At 39.4% G+C, this 11,842-nt stretch overlaps 1 pseudogene; it reads right to left on the reverse strand.

The window, feature by feature from the left end:
- Positions 1-4,642: 4,642 nt before the first annotated feature.
- On the reverse strand, positions 4,643-4,823 carry LOC114228926 (U2 spliceosomal RNA; annotated as a pseudogene).
- Positions 4,824-11,842: the final 7,019 nt, after the last annotated feature.

Genomic DNA, 11,842 nt, shown 5'->3' on the forward strand with positions numbered 1-11,842 from the left:
GTTGAAAGAATCACACTATCTGTTATCAAACTGCACTACAAGGCCATAGTATTCAAATCAGCATAGTACTAGCATTAAAAAAAAAAGACGTATAGACCAACAAAACAGAATAGAGAGCTTATAAATAAATCCATGCCTCTTTAGTCAATCAATATTTGACAAAGGAGGCAAGAATATGTAATCTGTAAAGACAATATATTCAATAAATGGTGTTTGGGAGGTTGGTCAGACATGCAAAAAAAAAATGAAATTAGACCGCTTTCTTATATCATATACAAGAATAAACTCAAAATGTATTAAAGACTGAAGTGTAAGACTTGAAACATAAAACTTCTAGAAAAAAACATAGGCAGTAAAATCTCTGAAATTTCTATTAATAGTGTTTTTTCTGATATATCTCCTTGGGCAAGGGAAATGAAAAATAAATAAATGGGGTTACATCAAGCTAAAAACCTTTTGCACAGTAAAGGAAACCATCAAAAAAAGAAAAAGTCAACCTATTGAATGACAGGAGATATTCACCAACTACATATTTAATAAGGGGTTAAAATCAAAAATTTATAAAGAACTCAACACAAAAATGAAAACAAAAAAAACCACAAAAACCAATTCAGTTAAAAAGTGGGCAGAGGCCCTGGCTGGTTTTTCCTCAGTGGATAGAGCATCAGCCCATGAACTGAAGGGTCCCAGGTTCAATTCCTGTCAAGGCGCATACATTGGTTGCAGGCTCAATTTCTGGCCCTGATCAGGAGACATGCGGGAGGCAGCCAATTGATATGTCTCTCTCACATCGATGTTTCTTTCTCTCTGACTCTCCCTCTCCCTTCCACTGTCTCTAAAAATCAATGGAAAAATATATTTAGGTGAGAATTTAAAAAAAATGTAGGCAGAGAACCTGAACTGATACTTCTCCATAGAGGACATACTAATCATTAATAGACATATGAAAATATGCTCAATTTCACTAATATTCAGAGAAATTCTAATGAAAACCACAATGAGATACTACCTCATACCTCACAGATGAATAACATCATTAAAAGAACACCATTGGCAGGGATGTGAAGAATAGTGAACCCTCATGAACTTTTGGTGAGAATGCAGATTGGTGCAACCACTATGGAAAAAAAGTATGGGGGGTGGTCCTCAAATAATTAAAAATGGAACTGCCTTGTGACCCATTAATTCCACCTCTGGGTATATATTTGAAAAAATTATTTGAAAGAATATATGTGTCCCTATATTGATTGCAGCCTTATTTACAATAGCCAAAATATGGAAGCAACCCAAGTGCTATCAATAGACAAGTGTATAAAAATTACTGGTATATATACAATGGAATATTACTCAGCTATATAAAAGTAAAAATATTAGTATTTGCAACAGCATGGATGGACCGAGAGTGTATAATGCTAAGTGAAATAAATCAATCAGGGAAACACAAAAACCACATTATTTCACTTATTTGTGGAATCTAAAGAACAAAATAAATGAATAAACAAAATTGAAACAGACTCATAGATACAGAGAACAGATTGATAGTTGCTAGAAGGGAATAGTTTGGGGGATAGGATATAAAAGGTGAAGGGATTAAGAAGAACAAATTGGTAGTTACAAAATAGTCACAGAGTGTAAAATATGATATAAGGAATATAGTCAATAATATTGTAACAACATTGTATGGTGCTAGGTGGGTACTGTAAACATCTTGGGGAACACTGTGTGAAGTATATGATTATCTAACCACTATGCTGTACATCTGAAGATAATACAAAATAATATTGAATGTAAACTGTATTTGAAAAATAAAATTAAAAATAAAAGAAAGGCTATGAAAGACTATGCAAGAGAGTAATGTCAATCTTGTTTGGTTGGAGTATATCTCTTGGTATCCTTTAATGAAGAAAGATTCAGCTGAGCCCTGGCTAATGTAGCTCATTACATTAATGTTACTGGTTTGATTCTCAGTCAGGGAATATGCCCAGATTTCAGGCTCTGATCCCTGCTAGGGGGTGGGTAGGAGGCAGCTGATCAGTGTTTTGGTTTCACATCAATCTTTCTCTCTCCTTTCCTTTCCTTCCTCTCTCCCTCTCTCTCTCTCTCTCAAAAATTACTTTTAAAAAAAATACAGTTGAGATTTATTTTCAGAGTCCATTTTATCTGAAAATTTCTGTTATTATCTTAGACAAAATTTAATTTGACTTGGTGACCAAAATTATATGAATTTAGAACTATATATTTGGGGATTCCAACATGGTAGCAGCATAGTGAAAGCTACACTACATTCTCCCAGGATCAAACTGGAACTACAAGTAAGAGACCACCCTGAGGGTGGAAAGTGAAGAATACATAGTGACTGTAGGAAGTGCAGATATGAAAGGGATGTCCAGGCTCCCACAGGCAACAGCTGAAGATCCGGAAGGATACCTCAGCTAAGGGGTTTGACACCGAGAACTCTGGGGTCTAAATCCTAAGTGGGGGTACCCATCCTAGAGGACCAGAACTGAGAAAGGTGCCCACATAACATCTGGCGGTGAAAAGTAGCAGTATTGCTATCTGCTAGGGAGTGACAGCTAGAAATGCAGGGCCAAAGCACAAAATTTTAGGTGTAGAAATTTACATTGGGCTTTGGCAGAAAGAGGGTAGAGTAGATTGTAGCTGTGTGAGCAAAAGCAAAGATTGGGGGCTCCAAGGCTGGAGCTAGAAGGGCAGCCACTCCAGTTTCCAAAGCTGAGTTATTACCTCATGCTGTGGAAGAAATATTTCTCCTGAGGACCTTTGCTATCCAGGCACATTTGCATGGAGGGAAGGCAGTTGTTACACACTATTGGAAGCCTCCTTATCTCAACCTGTGGTTGAGAGCCTGAGGCTAATCATGTCTGAGGATCAATGGGACTGCAGGCATAGGCAGGTCTCTGGAGGCTTTAAGTCTTTGCCTGATCTAATCCTGAGCCTGGGGTAGGGAAAGCAGATGCTAGTGCATATCTTGATCCTTTCCTAAGGCACCCAATCCCAGCAGAGAGAGCCACAATCTATGAATTGCTGGTAGCTCCAAATAGTGTACTAGCACACAGGGCCATCACAAATAGGGTCTGACATTGTCCTGCACTAGATATTGGGTAGTATAGCAGAACTATCTAATACACAGACACAAATCCTATCAGGCAGCCAAAATGGAGAGACAAAAAAAACAAGCCCCAAATGAATGAACAAGAGAATTCTCCAGAAGAAGAGCTAAATGACATGTAGATAAGCAATTTATCAGACAAAAAGTTCAGAATAATGATGGCAAAAATGCTCAACAGCATGAGAAAAGATACAGTAACTATGAAGAATGACATAGCACTAATAAAGAAGACAGTGGAAGAAAGGCACAACAGATTAGGGGAAGGTGAGGATCAAATCTAATTAGAAGACAGGATAGAAAAAAATCACTAATCAGGAAGCCAAAAAATAAAAAAAAAAAAATAAAAACACACAAGAGGACAACTTAAGGGAGGAGTGGGACAGCATGAAACATAATAATGTTCGCATAATAGGTATGCCAGAAGGGGAAGAAAGTGAGCAAGAGATAGAGAACATGTTTGAAGAAATAATGGCAAAATACTTCCCTAACCTGGTGAAGAAAAAGTCACACAAGTCCAGATGGCAAGAGAGTCCCAATCAAGAAGAACCCAAACAGGTCCACACTTAGATGCATCATAGTTACAATGCCAAAAAGTAAAGATAAAGATATAATCCTTTTAAAAATAAATTTTTATTGATTTCAGAGAGCAAGGGAGAGGGAGAGATAGAAACAATTATGAGAGAGAATCATTGATTGGTGGCTTCCTGCACGCCTCACACTGGGGATTGATCCTGCAACCTAGGTGTGAGCCCTTGGCCAGAATCAAACCTGGGACCCTTTAGTCCGTAGGCCAATGCTCTATCCACTGAGCCAAACCATCTAGGGCTAAAATGAGAATCTTACAGGCAGCAAGAGAAAAGCTATTTGTTACCTACAAAGGGGCTCCCATAAGGCTATGATCTTATTTTTCATCAGAAACTCTACAGGCCAGAAGGGAATAGCATGACATATTCTAGGTAAATGAATAGCAAGGATCTGAAACAAAGATTACTACATCTACCAAGGCTATCAATCAAAATAGATGGTGAAATAAAGAGCTTCTGAGACATAAAAAGGCTATGTAAATATGTTGCCACCAAACCAGCACTGCAAGGAATGCTAAAGGAACTGCTGTAAAGAGAAGAAGAAATAGATAATGAGAGAAACACAGGCATACAGAATTAAAGTGGCAATAAATAAGTACCTTTCAATAATAACCATAAATTTAAAGGATTAAATGCTCAAATCAAAAGGCATAGGGTAGCTGAATAGATACAAAGACATGACTCAATTTTATTCTGTCTACAAGAGACCCACCTCAGAACAAAAGAATAACACAGAAAAATTTCCATGCAAATGGAAATGAAAAATAAGCTGGGGTAACAATACTCATATTTAACAAAATAGGCTTCAAAATAAAGGCCATCACAGAGTACAATAAAGGTCACTAAATAATACTAAAGGGATCAATACAGCAAAAGGATATAACCCTGGTAAACATATATGTATCAAATATAGGAGTTCCTAAATATATTAAAATTTTCTAAAGGACTGTCAGGGAGAAATTGACAGCAATACAGTCATAGTAGGGGACGTTAACATCCTGCTGACTTTACTGGATAGATCTTCCAGACAAAAAATTAACAAGGAAACAGAGACTCTAAACTGATAAGAACAGATACTACACTTGATCTTAGCCAAAAGGCTGAGAAGCGATGAAACAGAGACTCTAAATGACACACTGGGTCAGATGGATTTAATTGACATTTATAGAATATTTCATCCCAAAGCTGCAGAATATATATTCTTCTCAAGTGCACAAGAGAGACCACATGCTAAAACACAAAACAAGTCTCTACAAGTTCAAGAAGATTGAAATCATATCAAACATCTTCTCAGATAAAAATGGAATAAAATCAACTACAGTATAAATACTCCAAAATATTCAAACACATGGAGGCTAAGTAGCAGGTTATTAAACAATAAAAGGGTTACCAATGAGGTCAAGAAAGAAATAAAGAACTTCCTGGAAAAAAAATGAAAATGAGCACAAACCAACCCAAAATCTTTGGGACACATTGAAGGCAGTCCTGAGAGGCCTCAGAAAACAAGAAATATTAGTAATAAATTATTTAATCCTACAACTTAAATAATTAAAAAAAAGAACAACAAGAAAAGCCCAGAGTAAATACAAGGAAGGGAATAATAAATATTAGAGCAGAAATAAATGACACAAAGGCTAAAAATAAATAAATAAATAAATAAATGAAAGCAAGAGCTGGTTCTTTGAAAAGATAAACAAGATTGATGAACCATTAGACATACTCATCCAGAAACAAAGAGAGGACCCAAGTAAATAAAATCAGAAATGCAAGTGGTGAAGTAACAACTGACACCTCAGAAATACATCTACACTAATAAAAGAAAGATGCAAATTGAACGTACCTTCGCGACGCCCACCAGCCAATCAGGAGTGAGTATTCAAATTAAACCAACAAAAATGGTGGCTTAATTTGAATACACAGGCACCGAGAAGCCAGGGGCAGGACGCTTGCATCATCGCCATGGCAATGACACAGGCGTTTTGCACTGCCCCAGCCACTCCGGGCTTCTTGGCAGCATGGGAAGGCATAAAGGCAACAGCCAGGGGAAGGAAGGCCCATTCTTGCATGAATCTTTGTGCATCGGTCCTCTAGTAAGGTTATAAGGAAATACTATCAACAGCTATATGCTAACAAACTGGACAATGTGGATGAAATGGACAGATTCCTAGAAACATACAATCTTCCAAAAACGAATTAAAAAAATCAGAAAACCTGAATAGGCCAATAACAACTGATGAAATAGAAGCAGTATTGAAAAAACTCCCAGCAAACAAAAGTCCTGGCCTGACAGATTCACATGGGAGATTTACCAAACCTTCAAAGAACAACTCACACCTATCATCCTCAAATTATTCCAAAAAATCCAAGAGGAGGAAACACTTCCAAGCTCTTTTTATGAGGCCAGCATTATCCTAATTCCAAAACCAGATAAAGACACTACAAAGAAAGAGAATTAGAGGCCAGTATACCTGATGAACATATATCGTAAAATCCTCAACAAAATATTAGCAAATCCCATCCAGCTATATATTAAAAAGATCATACATGATGACCAAGTGGGATTAATTCTAGGGATACAAGGTTGATACAATATTTGCAAATCAATAAATGTAATACATCACATAAACAAATTAAAATACAAAAATCACTTGATCATATCAGTAGACACAGAAAAAGCATTAAAAAGTACAACACCCATTTTTGATAAAAACTCTCAGCAAAGTGGGAATAGAGAGATCATAACTAAATAATAAAGGCCATATATGACAAATATACAGTAAACATCACACTCAATGGGCAAAAACTAAAACCATTTCCCCTAAGAAAAGGAACAAGACAAGGATATCCACTTTCACCACTCTTATTCATAACTAGAGGCCGGTGCATGAATTCATGCATGGGTGGGGTCCAGCCAGCCTGCCCTGATGGAGGCTGGCCAGCGGGAGGGGCTGTGGGTGGTTGGCCAGTCATCTCCATCCCTGTTTGGAGTGTTGGGGCCCAATCAGGGGTGGGACCAGCCAGAGGGAGGGGCTGCGGGTGGTTATTTAGCCGGGGGTGGGGCCAAAAGCAGTTGGCAGCTGGCCCTGTCCCTGATCAGGGTGTTGAGAGCCAATCAGGGGCTGCCAGGGAGAGGGCAACTGTGGCCCGGATCAGGCTGGTTGGCTGCCGCAGTATGCATCATAGCCACTGGTCATTCTGGTCATTCCACCATTCTATACATAGATAATACTGGAAGTCCCAGCCACAACAATAAAAAAACAGGAAGAGACAAAAATTATCCAAATTGTAAAGGAGGAAGTAAAACTCATAATTTTCTGATGACATGATATTATACATAGAAAACCTTAAAGACTCCACAAAAAAACTACAAGATTTAATAAATTAATTTGGCAATGTAGCAGGATACAAAATGAACACCCAGAAATCAATGGCATTTTTATATATGAACAAAGAATTATCAGAAAGAGAAACTAACAAAAAATTAAGATACTGAGGAATAAACTTAAACAAGGAGGTGAAAGACTTGTACTTAGAAAACTATGGGATGTTGAAAAAAGAGATAGAGGAAGATATACACAAGTGTAAGAATATACTGTGTTCATGGATTGGTAGAATCAACGTTATTAAAATGTTCATACCACCCAAAGCAATCTACAGATTCAATGAAATCTCTATTAAAATATGAATGGCACATTTCACAGATTTAGAAGAAATATTCCAAAAATTTATATGAAACCAAAAAAGACTGAATAGCCACAGCAATATTGAGAAATAAGTATAAATTTGGAGGGATCAAAATATCAGATATCAAGTTATACTACAAAGCCACTGTAATCAAAACAGCCTGGTACTGACACAAGAACAGGCATATATATCAGTGGAATAGAATAGAGATCCCAGAAATTGACCCAAATCAATGTTTGACAAAGGAGTCAAGAACATACAATGGAACCAAGACGGTATTTTTAATAAATGGTGCTGGGAAAGTTGGGCATATACACGCAAAACAAAACAAAACAAAAAACTAGATGACCAATGAACACTATACACAAGAATAAACTCAAAATGGATAGAAGACTTAAACGTAAGTTGTGAAACCATAAAAATCCTGGAAGAAATCATTGGCAGCAAAATATCAGACATGTCTCATAGCAGTAAGTTCACAGATACATTTCATAGGGCAAAGGAAACTAAGGATAAAATAAACAAATGTGATTACATCCATATAAAAAGCTTCTACACAGCAAAGGAAACAATCAACACAATGAAAAATGAGCCCACTATGTGGAAAAAGATGAAAGATCCAAAATATGTAAGGAACTCATACAACTTAACAAAAGGAAGAAAAACAGTCCAATTACAAAATGGGCAAAGGACCTAAGTAGAATCTGCTCCAAAGTGGACATACAGATGGCTAAGAGACATATGGAAATATGCTCAAAGTCACTGATTATCAGAGAGTTGTAAATTAAAATCACACCTGTCAGATGTGTACCATAAAAAAACCAACAAATGATAAGTACTGATGAGGTTGTGGAGAAAAGGGAATCCCAATACACTGCTGGTTGGAATGCAGACTGGTGCAGCCATTATGGGAAACAGTATGAGTTTCCTCAAATAATTAAATATGGAACTGCCATTTTACCCAGAGATTCAACTTCCAGGAATATGTCCTAAGAAACCCAAAAACACCAATCAGAAAGAATGTATACATCCTTATGTTAATAGCATCACAATTTACAATATATAACATGTGGAAACAGCCCAAGTTATCATCAGGAGATGATGAGTAGATAAAAAACAAAACAAAACAAAACAAAAAACTGGTACATCTACACCATGGAATACTATGCAACTGTAAAGATGAAGGAATTCTTAATATTTGAGGCAGCATGGAGGGACCTAAAGAATATTATGCTAAGTGAAGTAAGCCAGTCAGAGAAAGACAAGTATCACATGATCTCACTCATATGTATAATCTAATGAACAAAATAAATTGATGAACAAAATAGATCCAGTGACACAGAAGCATGGAATAGACTGTGGAATCTCTGACGGAAGGTAGAGGTGGGTAGATGAGTGGGAAGAGATCAACCAAAGAACTGGTAATGCATATCTATATATATAAAACCCTAAGCTACCGTTACGACTGGTCAACCAGTCGCTATGACACACATTGACCACCAGCGGGCAGACACTCAATGCAGGAGCTTCCACCTGTTGATCAGTGCATTCCCATAGCCAACTTCCCATGGCTGGCCAATCTCCCACAGTCCCTCCCCCTGGCCAGCCCCGATAGCTGGCCAGGCCAAGGGACCCCACCAGAGCACAAATTTGTACACTGAGCCTCTGGTATTATATATATGTATATACTAGAGGACCAAAGAACTGGTGATATATATATATGAGGCCTGGTGCATGAAACTCATGAATTGGGGGTGGGGAGGCTTAGCCCGGCCTGCACCCTCTCTCAATCCAGGACCACTGGCTACTAACTACTTGTCTGCCTGTATGATCACCCCTAACCACTCTCCTGCCTGCCTCATTGCCCCTAACCACTAGCCTGCCTGCCTAAACACCCCTAACTGCCTCTGCCTTGGCCCTCCCCACATCAGCTTTGTCCAGAAGGACATCCAGAATGATGTCCGGGAGGTTGCTCAGCTGTCTGGTCTAATTAGCATATTACCCTGTTATTATATATACTAGTGGCCTGGTGCATGAAATTTGTGAATGGAGGGGGCTTCCCTCAGCCCAGCCCGCACCCTCTCCAATCGGGGAACCCATTGGGGATGTCCAAGTGCCAGTTTATGTGCGATTGGGCCTAAACCAACAGTTGGACATCACTCTCACAATCTGGGACCGCTGGCTCCTAACTGCTCACCTGTCTGCCTGCCTGATCACCCCTAACTGCCTCTGCCTGATTGGCCCTAACCCCTCTGCCTGCCTGCCTGATCACCCTTAACTGCCTCTGCCTGCCTGCTTGATTCCCCCTAATTGCTCTCCCCTGCTGGCCTGATCTTGCCCCCAACTGCTCTTTCCTGCCAGCCTGATCTCACCCCCAACTGCCCTCCCCTTCCGGCCTGATCTCTCACCCAACTTCCCTCCCCTGCTGGCCTGGTTGCTCCCAACTGCCCTCCCCTGCAGGCCTGATCTTGCCCCTAAATAACCTCCTCTGCCGGCCAATTTGGTTCTGATTGGTCAGTTTCTATGCCAGTCAGTGTCAAAATCTCCATCTCCTAAGCAGCCATGGCTCCTCACAGTTGACCCAGATTTGGTTCTGATTGGTCAGTTTTTATGCCAGTTAGCGTCCAAAGCTCCGCCTCCTAGGCAGCCAGTTGGTTCCTTACACTTCCCAGATTTGCTTCTGATTGGTTGGTTTCTATGCCAGTCAGCATCTCTGGGCCTATCAATGGGGCCTGATCAAAAAGGCAGGGCAGATCAGCAGCCCTGGTGGAGGCTTGGAGAGAAATGGAGGTGTGGCTGCCAGACTGGGAGAGAAAGAGAGAGGCAAGTGCTGATCAAAAGCTGCCACAGGGACAACAGATCAGTCTCTGCTTCTCTCTTCAGCTCTCTCTCTGGCCCTGTTTCGCAGCCCCCTCAGTAGTCCATGCTGGGGGACCGGCCTGCAGCTGAATCAGTCAGCGCTGGGTTGCCACAGCAACCGAGCACTGACTACAGGACTGTCTTCCAGTTGGTCAAGCCTCCGTTGTTACCAGTCGTTACAACCTAGGGTTTTTATATATTAGGAAGATATATATATATATATATATATATATATATATATATATACACACACACAGATGTATAAAATATATATATATACACACACACACACACACACACACACACACAACCTGGACACATGGAATAGTGTGGTGAAGGGCCTGTGGTGGGGGATGGAAGCAGTCAATGGTAGAAAAATTAGACATAGGTAATACTTTCATCGAGAAATACTAAATTTTAAAAAAGTATATATTGGAGCTAAAGCTTTCTCCATCTGGAATTTTGAATAACTGTCTAAATTGACCTTAAGTTTTTTTTTTTAATACATTCTCACTTTTTGTATATTAATTTTCTGCATGGATGCTTGGAGGTATATTTTTAATCATATTAGGTAGGTTATATTTCCAGGATGTGTCTAATTTGAAATGTGTTTTTTAAAATTTCTCCAACCTCAGAAAATAATAAAATATTTTAAACTGTATGCCTTGGTAATTAAAAAAAAAACTCTTTGTATCTTTGATATTTTGGTTCAATTATTCTATTTTTCATTAGGAACACCTGTAATTCTTATTTTGCTCTTTGTTCTCTATTCTCCCTTTATGTTAGAACTAGTATCCCTGCACACGAATCCATGCACCACTAGCTCTCTGCGGGGCCTGGCCTCTCCATGCCCACTGCTCAGAGGGTCTCTGCGGCCTAGTGACCCATCTGAGGCCGGGCGCTTGCCTCATCACCGGGGCAATGAAGCAAGCATTCTGTGCGCTGGCCTGGCCAGAGATCCATCCACGGCTGAGCGTAGAACGCTTGACTTGTCACTGCAGCATTCCACCAGGCTGCTCACGCTGCCCGCTCTCAGCGGCCAACACCCTCCCCCCCCGGGACTGGGGGATTCCGGTGGGGCTGAGAGGACTGGGTGCTGCCATCTCATAGCTATGGGCACTGCCATCTTTGTAATGGAGTGATGGTTAATTTGCATATTATCCTTTTATTAGGTAGGATTTGACATTTGTTTATTTAAATTTTCAATATTCATTGAGCATAATGGCTTGGGTCGATTTCTAGGTTCTCTGTCTTTTCCATTGGTCTATATGTCTGTTCTTGTGACAGTACCAGGCACTTTTGAGAACACTGGCTTTGTAATATTACTTGATATCTGGTATTGTGATCCCTCCAAATTTGTTTTTTCTCAGGATTGCTGCAGCTATTTGGGATATTTTTCTATTCCATATAAATTTTTGGAGAGTTTATTCTAGGTCTGTGAAATATGCTCTTGGTATTTTAATGGTGATTGCACTGAATCTATAGATTGCTTTGAGTAGTATGGACATTTTAATGATGTTCATTCTACCAATCCATGAACACGGTATATTCTTCCACGTGTTTATATCATCCTCTATCTGTTTTCTCA

The sequence above is a fragment of the Eptesicus fuscus genome, chromosome 8 (genome assembly GCF_027574615.1).
Source record: "Eptesicus fuscus isolate TK198812 chromosome 8, DD_ASM_mEF_20220401, whole genome shotgun sequence".
Classification (NCBI taxonomy): Eukaryota; Metazoa; Chordata; class Mammalia; order Chiroptera; family Vespertilionidae; genus Eptesicus; species Eptesicus fuscus.